This window comes from Crinia signifera, chromosome 19, assembly GCF_055691185.1.
Source record: "Crinia signifera chromosome 19, ASM5569118v1, whole genome shotgun sequence".
Lineage (NCBI taxonomy): Eukaryota > Metazoa > Chordata > Amphibia > Anura > Myobatrachidae > Crinia > Crinia signifera.
Window position 1 is genome coordinate 39,340,300 of NC_139226.1, and position 15,869 is coordinate 39,356,168.

General features: G+C 49.1%; 1 protein-coding gene across 1 annotated transcript in view; it reads right to left on the minus strand.

Annotated features, from left to right (window-relative positions):
- The window catches only part of LOC146042410 (tetraspanin-4-like), a 62,526-nt gene extending 52,473 nt beyond the window's left edge, over window positions 1-10,053 (minus strand). The window contains exon 1 of the mRNA XM_083162394.1: window positions 9,711-10,053. The gene's annotated coding sequence lies outside the window, so the exon portion shown is untranslated. The remainder of the gene's footprint in view (window positions 1-9,710) is intronic.
- Between the last annotated feature and the right edge of the window lie 5,816 nt (window positions 10,054-15,869).

A 15,869-nucleotide genomic window follows, 5' to 3' on the forward strand; every position in this document is an offset into this window, starting at 1 on the left:
TTTATTCTATGTATTTCAAAAAACAATACTTAGAAACGAGAGTCAAAAGAGGAACTTGTAACATTGCAGTTATAAGCTAAAACTCCTTTTCCACTAGCCAAAATTTCCCAAGATATTTCATGGGGGCGCGCCTCGACATGGATTTTCTGCTAGTGGAAACGAGTCCTTGCTAAATATCCCAGGTCGAGTGCACCAGGACTCCTACGTGGGTAGTTACCTGGGTCGGACCCAGGACACTCCCGGGTCGAGGGGTAGTGGAAACGCTCTCAACCCGGGATATTTGAAAAACAGAGCTGATTGGAGCTTCTGGGGCATATGTTAGGTGCATTTTGTACATGTCTAGGTACACCAATGGCTCAGGTATACTGCAGATCCTGTGTAAAGACACGATTGAAAGGTTTCATATTGAATATTTGGGACAAACTTTTTCAAATAAATATTTGTGGTCTCTTCTTTAATCTGGAAATGTTTTCTTTAATGGTGACCCTTTTGGGTAATGGTGGCCCTCTTTTGTGACCTCCCCCTTGTCATAGCCCTTTTTGTGACCTCCCCCTTGTCATAGCCCTTTAAAAAGGCCATTTTTTATTTAGTCCATAGGAAATAACAGGGCTTATTCTGGTCCACACGCAACGCTGCAAAATTCGCAGCATTGCGTGTGGACTTAGCGCCACCTGCCGGGCGCAGGGATGGCCGCCTCCCTCACATGCCACAATTCCACGCACGGCAGTGAATGGATGATTTGCATAATCATTCGTTCACAGCCGCAGGTGTGGGGGAGAAATCATTCAATGTTTGCGAACATCGAATGATTTCTCCAGTGCTCGCAGATCCGAGAAACCTCCGTGGTGTCTCAGATCTGCAAGTGCCCTGTGCGGGAAGCAGGCGGGCAGCTGACATCCCCTGATGATGGGCATTCCCATGGGCTGTGCCCCACTCCACTGCCCCACGACCCACGGAGCGGGGTGGCAAACATGTAGTTTGCTGTGCCCGCTCGCACCCAGTGTCTGCACATGCGCAGAAATGCACCTGTGCGTGTGCAGATGGAAAATATGTGTCCCCCATGCGAACCGATTAAATCGGGGGACCGATTCAATTAGAATAACCCCCGGAGTGGGAACGGGGCTGAACCAGCAATATCCTGGGAAACAGTGCACTGTAAATGCGTCTCAACCCTGGTCAACCTCAGGAACAAATTCCCGGGTCCGACCCGGTATAAGTTGGCTGGTATGATATCTTTCTCCAAAGTCTGATACATCACATACTCACTCACTGGCATTATCATAGGCATGCTGCTGGCATCAGTCGTACTTAGTGTTCCCGCTAGGCTGTTTTAGCGGGGCGCTGCGCCCTGCCCGATTTTTATAGGGCAAAATGCGCCCTGTCCCTCTCGCAGCGCCCCGCTAAAACAGCCTCACGGGGAAGCCCAGCGTCGCCGTAGACGGTGATGCCCGGCGCTTCACAGGCAGCATAGTGGCTTTGGAGGGGCCGGTCCCACCCCCTTTGACGACGCCGGCGGCCCGGGCACGCCCCTTTGATGACGCCGGCGGCCCGGGCACGCCCCTTTGATGACGCCGGCGACCAGGGCACGCCCCTTTGATGACGCCAGCGGCCCGGGCACGCCCCTTTGATGATGCCGGCGGCCCGGGCACGCCCCTTTGATGACGCCGGCAGCCCGGGACCGCCCCCAGTTGTGGCCTGGTCCGCCCCCCGGCACCCTGCCCGGTCTCCATCCTAGAGTGAACACTAATACTGCTGACAAGCATGGAGACAGCAGAGAAGAAAAGGAAAGACCTTCCCAGTGTCATTCAGCCCCATAAGATAACCAACATATGGTAAATAGCGTCCTTATATGCAGGGAAGATGACAGATTTGGTAGTGCTCCCAAGACAATATGGGGCTCATTTACCAATGAGTTTTAGATATTTAAAACTTGTTGCGTATGATAAATGGTGCTCCAACAAATCAGATCCTGTCTTGTGTTTGACAAATGACAGTTAGGAGCACCATTTATTATATGCAATTAGTTTTAAATAGCTAAAACTAATTGATAAATGGGCCCCTATATTCCAGATCATTAAAGAAATAAGACTAATTTGCCAAGCACTCTTATTTTATAAATACGTATGTTAAAAATAACTTTTATTTTGGTTAAAATAGAATGTCATAAACCCTGATGAAGGGTAATACTGCTTTCAGATCGCAAATGCAGGGTCGCACCGGGACTGTTAACCGGTTCAGTCCCGGTGCGACCCTGCATGTGCAGTTTGTTCACACTGCAACAGCGAGCAGACAATATTGCCGGTTCGCTGACGTCATCAGGGGGCGTGGCGGAGCCTCGGTGCGTCATCGGGAGAGGAGGCAGCACTTAGAGCTGCCACTGCTCCAAGCGCTGCCTCCTCCATAGAGTGAACGGGAAACAGGTCACTCGACCCAATTAACCCTTTCACACTGCACAGCAACACGGCAATGAACTGGTAAGAACTCTGCTTTTTACCCGGTTCAGGTTGCCGTGTTGCTACCGGTTAGCTGTAACCGATAACCCCGTTCAAATTAACTTATTTGCACAAATTACCGAGTCGAACCAGCAAGAAACCGGCTCTTACCCGGTAATTAGCTGCGATGTGAAAGGGGTATTAGGGTCATTGGGTCAACCCAATTCAGGTCTGCATGGATTGGATCGACCACTGACGGTCGATAGGGCTTAGGTTGACAGGGTTGGAAGGTCGACAATGGGAAGGTTGACAGTTTTTCACGTTTCGTCATTGACTCATGTCGACATTGACACGGGGCACGGTGCCTAACTGCGCTCAGCACACTATATTATTCTACCACCACGCCATAGTAGATGGTAGGGCATGAAATGCCGCCTATCGACACATCTCGGCTCAAAAAAACCCGTGAAAAACTCATTTTGACCTTTTGACTGTTGACTTTCCCATTGTTGACCTAATGCTTTTGTCAACCTTACAACCCTGTCCCTGTGCTGGGGCTCTATGGGCAGCTGGCAGCTATATACTGGAGATTACAGGACAGAGTGTGCAGTAAATAATATTATTGTTTTCACTGTTAAGTGGTTTATGCAGGAAAACACTTGGCTTACAAATAGCAAACACCTAACAACATAAACATACCGTCCTATCTGCACAGCAGCTTCAAAGGTTCACTGTGGGGTGGTAATGGGATGTGGGTCTACCCCCTGCAGTGCAGGAGCTAAGGTTATCCTAGGGGTCAGCGATAGACAGTCCTCAAAACCCCCTGAAGGAACCATGGACCTTATTCTAATTGATTCACAAGGCTGCGAGTTTGCAGCCTTGCGAGCCCACCAGACGCCGCCCTACGAATGCCCATACGCATGCCCCCCCCCCCTCGCATGCCATGTTCGTACGCACGGGCTGCTAACGGATGTTAAAAATAAACATAAACATCCATTCACAGGCTGTGGGGGAACACCCACATCATTCGATGGTCAGCGACCATCGAATGATGTGAAGAGCACATGTACATCTAAGGTTAATCTGAGGTAACCATAGATGTGCGTGAGCATTCAGAAGGAAGTGGGCGGGCAGCTGACATCCGGCCCCGGCGCCCACATGAGCGATTTCCATGGGAACGCCCAGTGTTTTCTTGGGAACGTTAATGAAACACTGGGCGTTCCCATGGGGGCGACTATCCACCGCCACCCCATGCCCCCCAGCTGCAGCCTTGGGTGCACACATGCACAGAAATGCGGCTGGCATAGGCAAAACATCGGTCCCCGTGTGAACATACAGTCCTCGCGAACAGACCCGAATAACCCCCAATGTACGAATCACAAACGCATCAGGCCTCCAAACGGTGCATCTACTTCTAGGTCACAGTTAACAGACCGCAGAGGGATTCCGTGTCTGCTACTAGATGAGAGGGACTATATGTTCCCTCTGTATCACAGGACTGGGGTAGTTACCAAGCAGACATGGAGAGATTGTGGTGAATACACTAATGGCATGTACACAACACAATCCTGAGACACACAGACAGACAGATGTGTATTGAAGCTGTCTGACTTATGGAGAACATGTGCCGCACATATGATTCTGCTGAGATATGGAGTATATGGGCCATGTAAGAAGGGTCGCAGGGCCCTGTAGTGCCAAAGGGACCATTGATGAATTACTGACCTTCTACAGTTATAGGTTTCTAATATAGGATATGTTTTACAACCTTCCAGAAACTCAGTTGGAGGGGGTGGGGGGGGGTGTAGCCTCTGGCCCTTGGCTAGCAGCATGGGGGGTCACACATACCCCTTTTCCAAAAACAAAGGCCTCCACGTTGCTCATTCTCTAAGCCAAAGATAATGTTACTATTAGAATCAATTTGACAATATGTGAAAACTTTGGAGACATAACAAATGTCGTTAAATATAACATTCAACTTCATGAGTCAGAGTAGATCTAATGATGAAACAAGCAAATAAACAAAAACAAAACAGTGTATGACAATGACTTTCCCTGACCATAGAGCCCTCGGATAGAGTAGTTAGGACTGTAGAGTGTGTACAGAGCAGACAGGATTACAAAGATGACGTCGTTATCTCCGAGCCAGTGCACCAACACAGCCGCTCCAGAGAGGACATACACAGAACATCTAGTACTAACCATCCTCACCCCCTCCCCTCCTCGTGTCTCTATTTCCATCCAAGCAACAGTTTTATTAGATAATAAGCTTAGTCACTGGTTCTGTGGTTAGCGTGTAAATTTAGCTGCACCACCACCCCATCAAAAAGCGATCTTCCACCTAGTTGAAAACATAAGTTTTTTGCTCAACCAAAACACTGCGCAGTGAAGTGGTGAGGGTTGTCTACCATCACCTACAGGATGGACAGTGGTAACGCACAATCCACCTCTTCAGCTGGATTGATGGAAACAAACATACACTTAATTAATTATACCTAGATAAAATCTACCACAAGAAAACTCTCCATGATCCACCTTGAAGCCACCTTGACCTCTCTTGCCCAAGAATTACCCCTTAAAATGTCACAGATCACCTTGAAGACTTCTATGGTCCATATAACTTATTTCATAAATCGTAATCTTCACAACACTCTCCATTCACGTGTCCGCAATTTGGGAATATCCACCACAGTCTGTTAGCTTACAGCAATTTTGCTAAAGCAAAAAAAAGGCCGGGTAGTGGTTCAGAATGAGAGATTGCGATCAGTATCTCTCATTCTGTACACACAGAGATTTGCAGTCACTTGCTAAGCAATTTGCCTAGATTTTGACTGCATGCACTGACTTTAAAGCTGTGTACACACGGTGCAATATGGTCCCTGAGTGATTTTGGCATAAAATCGCTCAGTGTACTGGCAATATTTATTTATTAGCAGTTTCTTATATAGTACACACATATTCCGCAGCGCTTTACAGAGAATAGTTGAACATTCACATCAGTCCCTGCCCCAGTGGAGCTTACAATCTATATTCCCTACCACATGTGAGTGACATTTTTTGTTGAAATCCAATTGACCTACCAGTATATTTTTGGATTGTGGGAAGAAACCGGAGTACCTGGAGGAAACCCACGCAAGCACGGGGAGAATATACAAACTCCACACAGTTAGGGCCATGGTGGGAATTGAACCCATGACCTCAGCGCTGTAAGGCAGCAATGCTAACAATTACACCATCCGTGATGCCCAGCAATATATTGCTCAGTGTACCGTTTTCATCAGTGACCAGCGATTTTGGCTGAACATTGCCAGCTATTCTGTCTCATTCTGTCTTTACCTCATTTTGACTAGAAATCGCTGGTCGCTGGTGCACAGATGTAGTCAGCTGCTGCACACTGCACTGTGCACCAGCGACCAGCAACTTTTAGCCATAATCAGAGGAGCATGCTCCTGCGACCATGCAGGGCTGGCAGCGGGAGCGTGCTCCCAGTGATTTATCTCCCACAGCACATGAAATCACTGGCAATATGGTCGCTCAGCGGACATATTGCCAGCGATATGTGCTGAAATAGCCCCCGTGTGTACACAGCTTAAGTTAGCAGGAGATAATTAATCTCTCGGGGCATACACACGGAGAGATCTGTGCTTCCTTTCTAAGCAATCTAGTCAGATTGCTTAGAAAATAGCCCAAAATCACTCCGTGTGTAGGCACCTTTAAGCTTCAGTTCTCCATCGTGCATTACTGATCGGAGCTGCATCCAACCCCATCAGACTGCTAGTGTTCATTGTAGCACCCTTCACCTCTCAAAACCAGTGCAGTAACACTTTTTTATCTAGGCTGTCTCTCTCTGCTGTGGTGCTTCTAGCACACTCTGGTCTGTATTTCAGCGCTGAAATACAGACCAGAATGTGCTTAAAAGACAGCAACAAGGAACTGCATGGGTTTTGAAAGGTGCATAGTGCTAGAATGGACACTAGACTGCTGCTAGGCCCATGGGACTGTACAAGCCAGCCACTGGATCCAAAAAGAGGACAAGAAATCTCCATCTTCCAATAGAGATACTGGCAGTGTCACTCCTCCACAGTGATGGCAACATGGCCTCTGTTTTTGGGATACTATAGCTGTTGCAGCCCCCTCCCCATCTGCACAAGGCAATAGATTGTCAGTCACTGCCAGATTCTCTAAGCTTCAAAAGTGATAACATGGAGAGTGATAATCAGCCAGCCAATCAGCTCCTACCTGCCATGTCACAAACTGTGTTTGAAAAATGTCAGTCTGCTGACGATCTGTTTCTGAAGTCGAAGACCCATGCAGCATATGTGTAGTACAAGTGTATGAAGCAGTTATACGGGAGAAGAAGTGAGCCAGAGGAGATGTCACCCATGGCAACCATCAGCTGCTCTGTATAATTTTATATTATGCAAATTATAGATGTTACTTCAGTGCTGATTGGTTGCCATGGGCCACTTCTCCTCTGGCTCACTTCTCCTCCCTTATTACTGCCTCATTCATCTACCCCTGAGCATCGGAACTTTGCGCATGAGCCGCCGCTATGTTGGGACCTGAATCAGGCCCTTGGTTGTCTCCGACACGTTTGGAATAACAGCACTGGCTAGAGAGCAGACCTGATTTTAGAGCGCTGGCTGCGTGGGAGTAAGCGTGCTCTTCACTGCACAGCATGTCACACTCATAATATTTTATGATCAGTTCCCTTTATTAAATACCATGTGGTGAGCATCAGATGACTCCCAGTAACATCGAGCAGTGTTGCCAAGTTGAGGAATTTCTGCATTACGTGGCCAAAAATCTCAATACATTTTTTTTTTCTGCATTCTTGACAAATATACCAACATCCACTCACAAACAGCACAGGCTCCAGTGTTCTGTGTAAACATTGCACATTGTTTATCAAGGTCCAGGAAACTGAGAGATAGTCAGCCAGAGAGCTCATCACTAAGGGCCTTATTCAGAGGCCGCCACATAGTCCGCACAATGGCGATGTCCGCGCAGCTGAGCAATTATTATTTCACGGATCATGCAGCACAATGGTATTTACGCAGATTAGCAGTCATTGAGAGTTTGCGGGAGGTAACGGGGGCACGGTGAGCCAAACGCAGGTGCGCAGCGTCTGCATCATCATACGCCATTATAAAGGCTATGGTGGTTTGCATGTGATGGACATCCGATGTTGCGTCTTTGTACAAATCCCAGAGGCTGTGTCAATAGCAAATATCAGGGGAGAGGGTGTACGATAATGCCTGAGAGGCACAACTTCCCTGATTCACATTTCTGCATGGAAAGTCTGGACAATCCCCTTAGCAACCTGAAATGGTTCGTCTCTGCGCCTAAACAGGCAGTAAGGTACTTTACATGTATTCCGCGTCCCTCACCATTCGTGCTTGCCACACTATATAAAATCAACTCCACCCGACGTGGATAGTGGGGGTATGAAAAGGTCGGAGGACGCGTACCGCCGCCCCTCGCTGGGCTCGCCACACTTCGGGTTCACGTTCATAGCGGGGGTGGCGTGGGGGTCCATTTAACATTGTAAGCCCCCATTAGGGTGCTTATACAATTTATAATCGCATCGCATGGCATTGTATGCCATATACAATGCCATACAATTCTAAGATTGTAATGTATGACATCGGGGGACATCGCGGAACATCGCATCGCATACCATTGCATGCCTTATGGTCTGCGATGCGATGGGCGCCGTGATAATACACAAGGACCGGCAGTAATTGTAAAGCGCAACGGAATATGTTGCCCTATATAAGAAACTGTTAATAAATAAATAATTGCTTGGATACAATAGTCAACAAAAACAAAGCAACGAAGCCCAAATCAGCATCATCCAAAGGCAAACTTGTGCAAAGCAAATACGTCACCTAACTCACTTCCAGCTTCACTAATACCTGTTTTGGAACCATCTACCGAGCTGAAGACTTGTGTCTCTGTGTGTGTGTGTGTGTGTGTGTGTGTGTATATATGGGATACAGTCATTTGGTCTACAGTATGTTGGTTGACAAGCATTGGGTCGACACCATTAGGTCGACATGGTTCTAGGTCGACGTGGTTCTAGGTCGACAGGTCATTAGGTCTACACAAGCATTAGGTCGACAGTGTCTAGGTCGACAGTCAAAAGGTGGACATGGGGTTTTTCACTGTTTTTTGAGCCGACATGTGCCAACAGGCGGCATTTCATGTCCTAACATCCACTAGGGCGCGGTGTGAGAATAAAATAGTGTGCCGGGGGCGAGGCACCGGGCCCGAAGCATTGCGAGCGGATGCGGTGCACTTTAAACTGTGTCCATGTCGACTGTGACGACATTCGGATAAAAAAACAGTGAAAACCCCATGTCGACCTAGACACTGTCAACCTAATGTCCTGTCCTTGACCCATGTCAACGTAGAACCATGTCGACCTAATGGTGTCGACCAACATACTGTAGACCAAACGATCACAACGCATATATATATATATATATATATATATATATATATATATATATATATATATATAGGACATCAGGCAACACAAAAAACATTAACGTCCCCCTTACACTTGTCCAACAAGTTGGAGCTGATTGACTCAAGATTTATCCTATGTGCAGGAGGATCAATGTCTTGGTTATACCCAATGGCACGGGATTGTGCATTGTGTCCTGCACATCAGGCACATCAGATTTTGTCAGACAAGCACATCAGATTTTGTCAGATAAATTGACCCCATCCACCTGAATTGGGTCAAATCTGACAAAAAGTGTAAGGACCCTTAAGGCCCCCATACATTAGCCCGACTTGAAGAAGGAAACGAATCGGTGGCTCTCGTCTCGTGGAACCACATATCCTAACAAAGAGGAGGTATGCTGGGGCTTGTAGTTCTACAGCCACTGCAGATCTACTTGTTGCGTTAGCTCGGTGCAGCTACACAACCCTTACACGCTTCCACATAATAATGCATCAGTAAAACTTCTAACTGTCAGTAGATCACATTTATGGCCATCACTGGCAATCATTGACAAGCTGCTAGAACCAGCATGTGGGTCACCCAAATAGCTGGATCCATTGTACATAGTTTTCAAGTCACTTGTAAAATCTATGAATGTGCTGCTACTAGTATCACACTTCAGTGATTGATAAAGCTAGGCAGACTTTTTAACCTAGGAAAGCTACACAATGCACAATGCACCCTTACCCTGCTGTACTCTGCCACTCCCTGGGGGTTATAGCATCAATAACTACCACAGCATAGACCTATGTCCCCACACTTACCTCTGTATGATTGTAGCGGGTGAGGAAGACAGCTGGCACACACTCACACAGCAAAACTATGAGGCTGGTAGAGTACTGTGAGGCTGAGATAGGGTGTTATTTCTGTTCCTCTTGTATTTCTCCACAGCACCATACACTACAGTAATCCCCCTGTGTAGTCTCTCCAGTCTCAGTCCCTGATCTGTGTGTGTCAGCCCAGCACAGTGTCAGTAAAATAGGGGGCTGCTCAGGGAAGTGCTCATATGACTGGGAATTAGTAGGTGAGGGTCCTGTAGGAGGAAATGGGAGGGGAGTGGGACAGTGAGGGGGAGTGCTGCTGCTAATGCAGACAATATGCGTGCAAAAGGCTATTTTTAAAGCCGGTGAAAAAAAAAATTCCCCAAACTTTTCCACTTCACTGTGAAAGAATCCTGTATAGCTGTTTGCAATAACAATGGTTCTCTTCCCCTACTTGGATCAGGTTCAGTTCTCCTGAAAGTATTTCAATTCAGGCTCAAATGAAATGTCCCCAGAGTTTTGCCTTTAAAAAGTTTGGAGTAAGCGTGAAATAACATTTTGGATGCCGAACAGTGTGGCTGTGACCGTGTAGTCTATGAGGGGATTCTGGGAAATGCATGCTCAATTCCTGTAATGCCAACTGTTTTACCTTTATTAGATGCTCAATTAAGCAGTTAAAAATGTGTGTGATATATATATATATATATATATATATATATACTAGGTGATTCATCGCGCCCTACGGGCGCTCTTCACACCGTCATAAGGGGCTGCGCCCCCTTAATTTGTGAACATTTATATATGAGAAAGATGGTTAAAATTGTATGAAAGATGCCCTGTATTGCAACTTCAGTTCAGGGTTGCCGACCTTCCCGGAATTTGCGGGAGTCTCCCGAAAATCGGGTCCTTCCTCCCGGCCCCCGGAAGGGTGGGCAACCCTCCCGGAATCAGGGGGACCCCCACTGAGCCCCCCGATCGCGGCATTTATATGCCGCAATCCGCGGGTCTCAGGGGAGGGGGCGGAGCTAAAACGGCACAATCGTGACGTTTTAACCCCGCCCCCTCCATGGATAACTGTTATTTTGGCTATTTCTTGTAATGGGGGCGGGGCTTAATGACGTCACAGTTAAGCCCCGCCCCCAAAACGAGTAATGCAAGATTCCTCTCCGGGCTTCTCCCGGAGAGGATTTCTTCAAAGTCGGCAACCCTGCTTCAGTTATAGGTGAAATGTGTTAAATAGAGAGCATATGATGTGGAAGGGGGTGTGTATTGTTTTGTTTAATTAAAAAGCGGTTACAGAGTAATGTAGGGTACACACCAGGGCGACCCGCTCACGGTGCACATCGTGAGCGGGTCGTCAGTGTCTCGTCCGATGGCGACCCGCACCCGGCTGTATGGTCGTCATTGAGATCCTACCTGCAGCAGGTAGGATCTCAATAACGACCGACCGACCCGCGGGACCGCGCATCGGATCGGTCCACACCAGGACAGAAAAGGGCCCAATCAGCACACAATCTACATCCAATTGGTCGGAATTGGATCTAGATTGAGGGGATCGGGCCCTAGTCATCCTGGTGTGTACCCAGCATAAGATGTACATTGATAGTGTGGATGGTACAGTGACATTTGTGGGTGTGGGGGGGGGGCTGTGTGTGCATGTTGTTTAGGTGTGTGTGTGTGTGTGTGTGCAATAGTATAGTAGGGTGTTTCTGAGTCAGCGGCTCCCCACTGGCGGAGGTCACGACACAGGAAAACAGGAGGCTGGGTAGTGATAGGGGTGTGTGGGCATAAGGTGGACTAAAGAGGAGGGTGGGAGATACTGTGCTGCTTCTGCCAGTGGGTGAGGGTCCAGCGTGGCAGCACAGGAGTACAGGATGGTGGCCCTTAGTCAGTGTCTCCTCCTACTGGGTGGGAGTTCGGGTGCATGAGAGCAGGAGGCTGGGCTATGAGGCATGATAGGGGCATGTGGGCAAAACAGCGTCAGCGACTCCCCAGTGGTGGAAGCTACGGTTCAGGAGAGCAGGAAGCTGGCTAGTGATAGGGGTGTGTGAGTATACGGGGGACTAAAGAGGGGCTTAGGGGTGCCGTGAATTGCGGGAGGGGCACGGGGGGTGCCGTGAATCAAGGGAGGGAGGGGGCGCAGGTGTCGGCGAATCGCGGGAGAGGGCGGGGGTCCGCAAAGCATGGGAGGGGGCGTGAATTGCGCGAGGGGGGGTTGCGAATCGCGGGAGGGGGGGTGCGCGGGGGGTCCGTGAATTGCGGGAGGGGGGGGCATGGGGCGCGATGAATCACCTAGTTGGTTATATATTCTTGTAGAAGGATGGTAGGATGTTGCTGTCATTCAGAATGCATTTACATAAACAGTAAAAGTAGCAGTAAAAGGTCTGACTTAAAACACCTACAGTAAAACAGAACAGGTGTTATATATTATACAAAGAATTGGTTGATGATGTGTAGGTTGACGTGCACATAGTTCATAGTTGTCACTGGAAAAAAATTGCTACAAGAAAAAATCAACACAGAAAGTTCAACACATGTAAATGTTGACATAAGTGTGGCACTTCATCGGTGTCCATGTCGACACATGAGAATGAATATGAAAACATTCAAAAAAAAGAAAAATAAATCTTCAAAAACTCATGTCAACCTTTTTCATTGTCGACCATAGCCGTGCCAGTGTTTTGCATGTGCCATTTAATCCTGGGGTTGCCGTGAATCACGCGCGGGGGTGGGGGAGGGAGGAGGTGAGGGGTGTCCGCGAATCACGGGAGGAGGGGTCGTGGGTGGATGTCGTGAATTGCGGGAGGATGGGTCGCGGGGGGGGGTTGCCGCGAATCGTGGGATGGGGGGGCGCGGTGGGTTGCAGTGAATCGCGGGAGGGTGGGTCGCGGGGGCGGGGGGTTGCCGCAATGACAGGAGGGGGGGTCAGGGCTGGGGAATCGCGGTAGGGGGGGTCGTGGGGGGCACCGTGAACCGCAGTAGGGGGGGTCGTGGGGGGCACCGTGAACCGCGCGGGGGGGCCGGGGGTTGGCGCGAATTGCAGGAGGGGGGGTGTCACGGGGTGGGGCCGCGAATCGCGGGAGTCACCGGGGGTGCCACGAATTGCGGGGGGTGTGCTGCAAATCGCGGGAGCGGGGTCGCGGGGGGTGCCGCGAATCGCCACAAGAAAAAAATCAACACAAAAAGGTCAACACATGTAAATGTTGACATAAGTGTGGCACTTCATTGGTGTCCATGTCGACACATGAGAATGAATATGAAAACATTGAAAAAGTGAAAAATAAATCTTGTCAACCTTTTTCATTGTCGACCATAGCCATGTCAGTGTTTTGCATGTGCCATTTAATCGTGGGGATGCCGTGAATGAGGGGGGGGAGGGAGGGAGGTGCATACCCAATATAACCCTCTCCAGGAGGGACACATTGCTCTGTTTCTGGACTTTCTTCTTAATTTATGGATTACCATCACCTGTGCTTAAACACCTTTCTTATCAATTACCCTGTTTAAAATGACAGGTGATGACAATCATAAATTAAGATGGAAGTCCACAAACAGAGCATTCTGTCCCTCCTGGAGGGGGTCATGTTGGGAGGTATGGAGGTGTGGGGCGCTCACCTGGTGTGTCTGGTGTGTAGCTGTGTCTTTGCTGTGTAACATGGAGAGGCAGAGGGTGTCTGGCACTGTCTGTGGGCTCACTGGGCTGGTTCTCTGTCATGTGAGTCAGTCATGTGAGTCAGAGGCTCCACCCAGGGTTATATCTCCAGACACACTTTGAGTGACAGATGTAGCCAAATATATGAGATATTTACTGTATATATCAGGCGTGCCTACCCTTATATATTTACTGTATATATCAGGGTTGCCTACCCTTATATATTTACTGTATATATCAGGCTTGCCTACCCTCACCAAATGGCCGAGAGGCTCCTGAAAATCATGTGGGGAAGGTGGGCAAGTCTCCCACTTGCTGGCCAGAGCCCCGCACTCCCCTTCTCCGCTGACTCAATTACTGCAAATTACGGGTCCACAAAGAGGGGGCGGGCAGCAAGCGGGATTTCACATCATTTAAACCTAGTGATGTCAGCCTTGTCCCCTCCCTGTCTGAAGTGTTGCATCTCCGGGCTTCTCCTGGAGAGGTGACAATAAAAGTAGGCAAGTAGGATATATAGGTATATAGGTGATTCATCACGCCCTACAGGCGCTCTTCACACTGTCGTAAGGGGCTCTGCCAGGGACGTGCGGTGAGGTAAATGGATGAGGTGTCCCTGGTAAGTACCAGAGCCAGATTTGAACACAATATATGAGCCATGGGGTACATGCCGGCATTATACACAAGTGCAGCAGTATATACTGCTGGAGATTCCCTAATTTTTAATAAGAGATGTGCAGAAAAGGTAGCCAGGTGAGGCACTGCCTCACCTGCCATAGACTTTTTACTCCAGAGTTTTGACTATTAAAATTATTAAAATAATAAAAATAAGATTTTTATATATATATATTCTTTATATTTTTGACATACTTTATAAACTCAAAACTCCGGCGTATCCGTTAGTATAACAGGAAAGGCTGTGCCTCACCTGCCTCACCTCACCCCACCGCACGCCACTAGGCTCCGCCCACTTAACATGTGAACGCCTTTAGTGTGTGAAATCTGGTTTGTATTATATGGAGGATAACCTGTATTGGTACTACAGTTAAAGGTTTCATTTTTAAGATCAATAGGGCATTTGATTGTGAAGAGGGTGTAGGTCATTTTGCTTTTGGTATGAACAGTTCTTACAGACGATGGGCGTCTGTGGTGTTGGTGTGGCTGGTTGTAGGGGTAATGCGGAATGTAGAGGGGCAGGTGCAGTGTTTTGGCAGGTGGATGTGGGGGTGCTGCGTGTGGTGAAAGGGGGGGCTTGGTGTCGTTGGAGGGGCGTTTTTTTTTTTGCAAGTGGTGGAGTTGGAGGTGCATGTGGGTGAGGGTGCTGTAGTTGGGTGGGGGGTGGTTGACGCCAGTGTTGGAGGGGCGGTTGTGGGGTTTTGGGGTGGGTTAGGGAAGGGGTTTGGGCATGTTGTGGATGTGTGAAAGTCCGGTGTAGCATTGGTGGAGGAGGGGTGGTGTGGGAGGGGCGGTTGTCGTGTTTGCGCAAATGGATGGTGGGGTGCTGTGGGTCATGGTGGAGGAGCGGGTGCGGTGGTGTGGTGTGTGTTGTAGTATGGTGTGTGGCAGAGGTGTGCAAGTGTGCCGGAGGGTGCTTGTGGGTGGTGTGGGTGGGCTAGTGTGAGGTGCGAGATAGTGTGGGTGGTGGAGTTACACGTGTGATGGTGGTCCATGTGGGTGGTGTGCGTAGGTGTGGTGCATGGGTGCACGGGTTGTAAAACATGCATTTGCCGGTGTGCTGTGGGAAGTGTGTGGTGTGGTTGGGAGACAGATGGGTGCGTGGGTAATGCAGAGGGGGATGGGCGGGTGCAGTGTTTGTGCTGCTTGTTGTGGGGGTACTGCGGGATGGAGAGGGGCAGGTGCAGTGTTTTTGCAGGTGGATGTGGGGGTGCTGCGGGTGTTGGGGAGTGATGTTGTTATAGGTAGGGGTGTGGTGGGTGTGTGAAGGTTGGGTGCAAGGGTGCTATGGGTGTGAAAAGGCATTAGGGGTGGTGTGTGTTGTGAAGTGTCGGATGGGGGGATATTGTATGTGGTGGAATGTATGTGGGGTGGTTGGCCATGTGGGTGGTGTGAGTTGGTTAGGTGTGGTGGAGCACCGTTTTAGTGCGGTGCATTTGCGGTGGTGCTGTGGGTGTAGTAGCAAGGGTAGTGCGTTTGGGTGAGGCATGGGTGCAGTGGCAGTATAGGTGGGGGGTGGGTGGGTATGGTGTTGCCATGGGTGGGTGCATGGATACTTTGAGTTAAGCAATTTGGGGTGGAGGTGTGGCATGTGTTGGTGTATTCGTGCCACCAGGGGCAGGTGCAGTAGATGGGGGGAGTGTACTGTATGCGGGGTTGCTGTGGGTGTTGGAGGGGCGGGTGCGGTGGTGTTGCGTGCGTGTTGTAGTGGTGTGGGTGGGGGCGGGTGCTTATTGGTGTGGGGGCGGTGGTGGTGTGGGATGGATGTGGTGTTGGTAATGCGGTAGGGTTATGGGCAGGTAGAGTGTTGTGGGGGGGTCTAGGGGGGTTAGGAGGTT